The sequence below is a fragment of the Polypterus senegalus genome, chromosome 3, assembly GCF_016835505.1.
Source record: "Polypterus senegalus isolate Bchr_013 chromosome 3, ASM1683550v1, whole genome shotgun sequence".
In the NCBI taxonomy this organism is placed as follows: Eukaryota; Metazoa; Chordata; class Cladistia; order Polypteriformes; family Polypteridae; genus Polypterus; species Polypterus senegalus.
The window spans coordinates 2,995,735-3,001,734 of NC_053156.1; positions in this window are offsets into that span (position 1 = coordinate 2,995,735).

Below are 6,000 nucleotides of genomic sequence, written 5' to 3' on the forward strand. Positions count from 1 at the left end.
TATCGTAGAAGATAAGTTTCTTTCTTTAATTAATATGTTTATTTCTTTCACAGTTTTGGTGTCCAAACTGAGGTGGTTTGATTCTTGCTGGAGAAAGACACCCGGCAGACAGGGGATCTGAAGCGAAGCGAGGCCAACGAGATAGCTTCATTCAGTAGGACTGCACCCAGCAAACGTTAGGAGGGGCCCGTTGATATCTGCATGGGACTAAAGACTCTGGAGGACGCGACCATAGAACCTACTCGGGTAGGAGAAGGCTTGTTCATTTGGTGAACTTTTTGGTCGTAAACCGATTTGTATGTGTTCCGAGACATTCATGAACCGAGGTTCCCCTGTAAACTGGAAAGCGGGGTGTGTGTTTTACAAGAGGTGTGTAAGAAGTCCTGTAAGTGCAGGTGTGTTTACAAGGCCACATTTAACTGAGATAAGGTGAGGAACCTGCGTTATTAAAAATCACGTGTAAGTAATCTGGAGTTCTCAAAGCTCTCCAACGTCAAACTGAGCTAAAAAGAGTTCAACGCCATCATCAGCCACCAGAAACAGAAGCCTGTGATCATTTCCTTGTGTTTCTTAAATATATTTAAACAAAGGGACACTTTATGAATGTGTTCTCCTTGGCTGTGTGATTGAGCTCTGCATATCTGAGTACAGATTCCCCTACAGATTCACCTCCCAGCACACTCACTGACTGCATCACTGATCTTAAGCTAAGGATGGAAAAAAACTTTCTGAAACTTAATTCCAATAAAACAGAAGTGTTACTGGTCGGCCCAAACTCCCAACTTTCTAAGGCATCGCATTTCTCTGTTTCTGTTGATGGTCCACTTGTCAAACCTGCTCCTGTTTTCAGATATCTTGGTGTTTTGTTTGATTCCTCACTTAACTTTGAGCTACAAATTAGGTCTCTTTCCTAAATTTCATGCCATCATCTCTGTCACATTTCCCGTCTCCGTCCATTTCTGTCTTTTAATGAGGCCTAAACTCTGGTTCATTGTTTCATAAAGTCTTGTATCAATTACTGCAATTTCGTCTTTATCGACCTCCCTAAATCTACACAGAGGCTACAGTGCATGCAGAACTCGGCAGCCACATAAAGCGTTTTGCTCACATCCCCCTGTTCTCTCCCAGCTTCACTGGTTACCAGTGTCATCAAGGATTAAATTCAAGATTCATCTTCTCACCTTCAAAGCCCTACAGAACCTTGCCCTCCTCTACCTCACTCAGCTCCTTCCTCCTTACACTCCTTGTTGCTCCATCAGGTCCTCGAGCAGCAATCTCCTTACTGTCCCACACACCAGACTCTCCACCCTGGGAGGACAGGCAGCTCCTTCAGTGTTATTGCCGCTCAAATCTGGAACTCTCTTCCTCAGTCTCTCTGAGTTTGCTCCTCTTTCTCCACCTTTAAATCTCAACTGAAAAACTTTCCTCTTCTTTTGTCTGTTTTGTAATTTTTTTTACTGTATGTAAAGCAACCTTGGGTTTGTGAAAGGCTCTCTATATATGCAAATTATTATTTTTATTAAACGGCCATCATACTGACACGTGTGCTTCTTGTCTTACACCCGCTGCTGCTGGGTAATAATAATAATAATAATAATAATAACTGGGAGGGATGTGTGTGTGTGTGAAGTAAAGACACTCACAGGCTGACAGAGTGCAGTGGACTTGTGCAGACTAGAAAATCCTTAAGTGTTACCCGTTTAACGGTTTACAGGGTTACTTAACCAGGTTATTCACAGATAAATCTACCTCTGATAACCCGGCATTTACATGGCATTTTAGAGACCAGGGATCTGTGAATAACTGCATTATTGAGGTGCATGGCAACACACTCACGGGCTATAGAAGAAACTTGTATACTAACATGTGTGAACAGTTTGATAAAGGCCTCCATTTGTTAATTAATATCATGGCCTGTGGTTCATCCAGAATTAGAAATGGTAACACTTGAGTTTAGGTGGAATATTTAGGTAAAAGTGAATTTATTACTCATACTAGCTGTGGGTGGTCTTCAGGACAAAAAGCAACCCAATGACTCCCCAGCAGTTTTATTATATTAGTGAAGTTACAGAGACGTCAGCTAACTGGGCCGGGCAGGTCGTGTCTTATCTGAGATGGACATGTAGTCGAGTGCAGCTGTGGCACAAATTGAGCGGGACAGGCTGGAACCGGACTCAGGTAAACGTATGGTAGCTCGTTGTGTGAATGTACAACACGCATGCAGCACAAAGCTGAGTTTGTCTGCTTGGGTTGAGTGAGAAGTGAGGGGCATGCAAGTGCTGAAAAACATTAAAAGTGCAGGCCATCTTACAAAGGGCAAGTCACATTTGTATAAGCTTCTACATCTTCACACCAACTCCCATGGCTGTGTTTGATGCGACCGGAGTGGACTGCTCCACACACACACACACACAGGTCTTTCGTTTATATGTGTCTAATACTGTTATGTACCAAGACCTTCATGATGGCTTCTTTTGGTCTAAATAACACTTGTAAAGTGCCAGTAAATTGGCTCTGAGCAGCACTGGGTGCAGGACAGGATGGAGTGTCAGACCACCACTGGGCACATCCTCAGCTCATTGTAAACCACTGATTTAATGTGCTGCTCGCTGTTATGTTCAAAGAATGTTAAACTGTCCATAAAAAACAAAGAAACAAACAGCAGTTACAGGGAGAAGAAGCAAACTGCAGAGAGCCAGCAGCTGGACCACCGTGGAGCTGTCAGGAGAGACCACTGAAGGCCCTGAGCGGCTCTGGACAAACAAATATAATGAAGACATCTGAGATTTGATGAACTCATTAGGGAATTAGGAACTGAAATTAACAAATAAATGTAATACTTCAAAGAACAGCATTGTGCACAATTCTACAGAAACAGCGGAACTTAAACCTTTAACAAAGGAATTAGATTTGGATGAGAACACTCTATTCCTGTCATTAGTGTTTAAAATCCATCCATCCATCCATCCATTTCCTAACCCGCTGAATCCGAATACAGGGTCACGGGGGTCTGCCGGAGCCAATCCCAGCCAACCAATCCTGGGCAGGGTGCCAACCCACCGCAGGACACACACCCACACACCAAGCACACACTAGGGCCAATTTACCTGTGTTTAAAAAATTTTTTTTTTTTTTAAAGTTTTTTTTTTTAAAAACTTTACGTTTTAATCATTTTAAAAAATTTTATTTTATGGGGGGTGAGGAAATTTTTGTCAAAAAAACACTAAAAGCCATTTGCTGACTAAAACCCGTACAAGGCCTTTTTTTAGTTTTTAAAGAAAAAATTTTTAATTTTGAAAAAAACCCCTTTTTTAAGGGGGTTCCCCCCTGAAAGGGGTTTTTCATTCTAGTAAGGGCGGGGGGATGGGCATTCTGGGTTGGTATTTTCGGGAAAAAATAAACTTTTCTTTAAAGGCAAAAAGCAAGGCACAGCCCCCCCGATTGGGATGAACAAAATGGCCTTGTTTTTTGAAAAGGGGAAACCCCCCCCGCAGCCATTTTATACCCAAACCGGGGGCCAATTTTCCCGAGAAAATGCTAGATTGCAAAAGGGGGAAACCCCGGGTTAACTTTTTTTCCCCGGGTACAAAAAAAACATCAGGACATGGGGAAATTTGGGAGGACCCCCATAAACTTGGGAAAAGGAATTTAGAAAAGGGGAGATCGGAAGAAGCCCCTTTTCAAACCCCCCCTAGTGCATCCTGGTTTGCAGGGTCCTTTTGTGGACAACTGATGTGGGGTTTAAAAGGGCCCGCCAAAGGAGAATTGGTTAAAAAAAAACTAAAGGCAAAAAAACCAAAAAATGAATGTTTTTTTTTTTCCCCCCCCAAATAGTTAGGAGCCCCTTGTGGGGGATAAAAACCCAAAGGAAAAAAAACAACGGGGCCCCAAAAAAGGGGGAAATTTTTCCCTTTTTTTTTAAATTTTGATAAGCAAAATTTTTTTAACCCGTGGGAATTTCTCCCCCCCACCCCCGTTCTTTTTAAAAAAATCCAAAATAATTTAAAAAAAAATTGTTTTTAAATTTTTGGCATTATTTTTAAGAGCTTTTTCGGGTGTTAAAAAAAGGATTAATTTCTTACAAAAACATAAAGGCCCGAAAAAGGATTTTTTTTACTTTAAAATTAAAGTTTCCCGGTTTTTTTCAAGGCAAGGGAGGTTTTGAGATTACCCGTTAATGTTTTTTATTTTTTCCCCTGATTTTTAAAAAAAAGTTTTTTTAAAATGAGGATCAGGAAACCCTAAAAAGTAAAAAAAAATCAAATAGGTGAATTAAGAAAGGGGGGCTGTGTTAAACCCCCCCCAGTTCCTGGTAAAAGAGGCATAGGGCCAGTGAAAACAGGGCAAAAAAATTTTTTTTTGATTTTAACCGGGGAGGTGAAAAAAAAAAAAAAAAAAAGAATTTTGGGGGAAAGTGTCTGATGTTTTTTTTGGAAAAAAAATTTTTTTAAAAGGGGCGGCCCCCGGGGGGGGGGGGGGGGGGGGGGGGGGGGGAAAAAAAAAAAAAAAAAAAAAAAAAGGTTATTTCTCTTTATTTTTTTCCCTTTTTGTCCTATACAAAAAAAATACGCCGAACTGGGACACAATTTACTTAAAAAGGAAAACAAATACAATAGGACTGGACCAGGGACTAAAACTTTCCTCAATCATTTCTAAATCATGCATTTGTTTGACCTTAAGTTCCACTTCTGCCCATTTTGCTTCTGTAAGTGTTTACAGGTGTTCTCAGAAAACTACTCCTGGGTCAGTTATGATGTAATTTTCAAGCAGAGAGATCCGGCCAGGACTTTCATTGATCACGTCTTGGATGGACAGAATATCTGCTTTAAACTCTTGTCATTGTTTGGGTTGTTTAACCAAATAGCCAACCAGCCCCTTTCTTTCCGTAATTTCATAGCACCCTTGCCAATGATCCAATAATTTGGAATAAGAAGTGGAAGAAGCTTGACCTGATCTCTGAGAGCAAACACTAGGAGCATCTTACCATGGGTATAGATTTGACTGATTGCGCATGTTCCATATAAGCTATTAGTATTGGTCTGATTTTACCTAATATATTGCCTGATTTTGTAATATATTTGAAGATAATTTTGGAATGGGGCACCTCACTTTTCCATCCATCTTTTAATATATCCAGTAATCCCTGGGGTTGTTGCCCTTATAAAAGTGCATAAGGTGAAAAAACTATAGAGGCTTGTGGGACTTCCTGGTATGCAGATAGCAAGAGGGGTAGTAACTTATCCTAGTTAGGAGCCCTCTTCTTTGTCAGGTCAGTCAATGGCACAGCCCTCTCAGAAAAATGAGGTACAAACCCACTGTAACTGCATTTTCCCAGGGTTACCAAAGTTCAGCAGCTCCAACTTAAAAAATGGGATTCAACAAAAGCCTGATGCACAGAAATGATTCCACAGACAAAATATCTTTGTTTTTAAAAGTTTAGTTAAGTTTCAAACTAAAACAGTTCACACAAAAATGAAAATTAAAATAGCAAAAAATGGAAAAATGTATAATAAGAAAAGTTCAGTATTCAGCTTAATCTTGTTACATCTTAAATCGTTACTATTCACTTATCATTTCTGAACCATTTCAAAACGGTCAGAAAACTGTATGCTTATCCCATTTCTAAGTTGAAAATGAGTCTTTCAAGTCCCTGTTTACTGGGATCTGTTCTAAACACAACTGAGCTTATTATCACACTGTATCTTAGTTATAGAAAGAAGGTTCTATCTCTTACTAACTTATAGGGGGAAATTGTCTATGACTATGGAAGAAATTATATTCTATTCAAATCAAGCAAACATTAATAAGAGTTTAACTCAAAACTTTAACTTTCTAAGATTGGCTCTTACACCCAAATGCTTGAGAATCATTTGCTTGTGCGTCTTATTAAGCTGTTCAACTAGACCATCAGGCTGAGAATGGTACACTAAAGTCTTAAGGTGCCTGATTTGGAGTAATTGGGCAACCTTCCTGAACGTCTCTGAGGTAAACAGCGTCCCT